This window comes from Alosa alosa, chromosome 5 (assembly GCF_017589495.1).
Source record: "Alosa alosa isolate M-15738 ecotype Scorff River chromosome 5, AALO_Geno_1.1, whole genome shotgun sequence".
In the NCBI taxonomy this organism is placed as follows: domain Eukaryota; kingdom Metazoa; phylum Chordata; class Actinopteri; order Clupeiformes; family Clupeidae; genus Alosa; species Alosa alosa.
The window spans coordinates 22,102,687-22,105,491 of NC_063193.1; the positions used below are offsets into that span (position 1 = coordinate 22,102,687).

The window sequence follows — 2,805 nt, forward strand, 5'->3', positions numbered from 1 at the left end:
GCCTGGGAACCCTCATTAATCTATGAAACACCACCATGCAGACTAAGCATTAGGCCTGCGCTTGGCTAAGAAAGCCAGAGGTTGGAGATATCAAGGATGGCATTAGGCCTACTGCATTGTTTTGGATGACACAGTTATTGGAAATAGATGCAACATTGTATTTTTCATTTTAACATAGTCATAAGTTAGATTGTCTTATTACTAGGATTCACTTGTCAAACTGTAGGCCTACTAGGCTACTCTGTAGCGGAGAATATTTTCCTGGCCACTATTTCAGTCTCGATATGGCTTTGAAGACTTCCTCTTGCTGTGAAGGCCTTCCTCTCTGTTCGAGCTGAGACTGGGACAAATAGCACGTGTACTGGGCGTGTTCAGTGAAACGCCTCCTTAAAACAAAACCAATGATATGGCTCTGCGTCAGAATATATTTACTCCATTCTAATATATCCAAATAAGGCATTCATACGATGATTCTATTGGATGTCTCGATCCAAACAACGAATCACATTAATGACAGATCTCCAGCTGTACGCTAAACCCGCCCTCTGTGCATTTTTCAGTAGACCCCGGAAGCATACTTCTTTAAAGAGATAGCATAATTTTCATAGGGCGAGGGCTCAGAGGAACAGAGAAAATACCAAGGGGACAAGCCTTTACTGCTGTCGAGAGTGACATTACAGAAGAAAGGATTTTTCACACCATCACTTACTATCAGAGCCATCGATATTTCCGAATATTTCAGGCGACATCCCAACTCGCTGACGATAGGCCTACATTGTTGTTAAGCTTGTTGGAATTTAAATACTGACAGTTCAGTTGTTATACATTCGATCGAGGCAGCAGCGACCAGTCTACCAGAACAAAAATATAAGGGCAAACTTGCTACAAAGGCGGTGGGAGTGCATTACGGTCTTAATCAATGTATTGCATTCGCGATTTTGACCTCGTCTGATATACCCGGTAAGTGGTGGCTTCTATCACCGTTTGGGTGAATGTTTTTTGTTGTGTGTTTTATGTCTTTATACGGGTTTCCCTTTAACGTAACTGTCTAGGCCAGACAGTGCTTCTCAAAGTAACATCTTTCGCAATATAACCTAGCAAATGTCACAATAAAAAGACACTTTTTCGGTGCCTATGATCAGCTACATAGGATCCAGATAAGCCTAAATCAAGTAGGCCTAACGTTAACATTAATCTCTATAATGTCATGCAACCACCTTGAAATCTTGAATCTTAACATTAACCGTTGGTCGTGCATAATGCGTTGACTTGGCTAGACGGATAGCATATATAGGATCAGATTGATGTAAAGGCATTGGGTAGCCTATTATAAATGATAGGCTAAGTTAAGTTATAACATTATGGGGTTTTTTCTCGTCAAACAATGACAGGCCGATGTGGTCGCCACCAGATCTGCAATATACGCTACAACATAGTCCTCACAATGGGTTTTACTTGTACCCATAGCCTGCTATTCATACGCAGGGGGCGTTTCTTCGCTTTGTCTGTGACTATTCTACATTCCTGCAACACCGTTGCAGCCTTACATAAAGACATAGCATGCTCACTTATTTGTCTGTTTGCAGTGAATAATGTAGTGCAATGATGTAAAGAAGCCTATTAATTAATTCTTAAACCAACGTCCTTTCATGAAAGGGTGTGTAGGCTACAATCCACGCTGTAAGCCTTAACCTTGTGCATAACTGATCGGGGATTTAACTAGCAGCCTAAGGTTGTCGTCCTTAAGTTAATTCGAATGTTCTGCTGCCATATCATAATCCTCGTTTTGTACCTTATCCTAATTATGGTACTGTACTGAGTGAGCATGGGCCATACCCACAAAGTCATCGCCAAGGCTGTATTTGCTTTGTGCATGAAGAGATCTGACCGTCATTGAAGTAGGCGTGCAGGTTCTTGGATGACCAGAACACCTCATGCATGGAACACTAGTCATTCCTAGTCAAGGCTACAAAGCCTCTCCCATTGTCCTGTAAAACAGGAGAGCTTTTTATTGATAGTCTATCATGATGACGAGCTTATAAATGATTTGCTTCTCTTGAGTAATCCACCATAGAGGGTATTTGCTGGTTGACTGAGTGTGTGTATTCTTGAAAATACTTCTTGTTGCTTCACATGAAAGTAAAAGCCTTACAAAAATGTGATTGCAATCAGGGTAAATAATAATGCTTCTTAGAATGGTAGCCTATTTTAGTAGGCATATGCCACTGAAAACCAGCTCTGCCCCTTTTGTTGAAAGGGTGGTTATTCTGTTTCAATGGCCATACATCTCGTTATCTTTGTTTGATAATGTCCTGCATTGTTGTCATGCATTAAGAAAGAGAATTTAGTCTAATAGTGATATGACCCAAACAATGTACCACTCTGAATACCAAGAGTCCCTTATGGTATTTTCTCACCTGTGTATGGTTCAGTCAGTATCACTGTGTACCTGTTCTTGAATGTACCTAATCTGCCTTGGTTGGATAAGTATGACCCTCAGACTCATGTGCTCCATTTTTTCCTTCCATCTTTGCCAAACACACCAGGACTGGCCATATCTGAAGAGTGCACTGAACCTATTCCATTGATCAGTTGCTTTTGGTAAGTTGTAGCTCTTTACATTTCTTTACATGTGAACAGGTATACAATCACTAAGCAATTGTATAGGCCACTGCATCTTTTATAAGACAATGATGTAAAATAATTTGATCCTTATGAAACCTATACCTTTAGCCGAGATAGATGGGATCTCATTTACAATGTTTAATCTGCATTTAATCTCATTGAGGTGGATAATGCCACAGC

The 2,805-nt window shown here is 40.5% G+C and overlaps 1 protein-coding gene across 1 annotated transcript in view; it reads left to right on the top strand.

Annotated features, from left to right (window-relative positions):
- Window positions 1-584: 584 nt before the first annotated feature.
- The window catches only part of LOC125294779 (protein FAM214B), a 20,796-nt gene continuing 18,575 nt past the window's right edge, over window positions 585-2,805 (top strand). The window contains exons 1-2 of the mRNA XM_048243775.1: window positions 585-960; window positions 2,547-2,601. The gene's annotated coding sequence lies outside the window, so the exon portion shown is untranslated. The remainder of the gene's footprint in view (window positions 961-2,546; window positions 2,602-2,805) is intronic.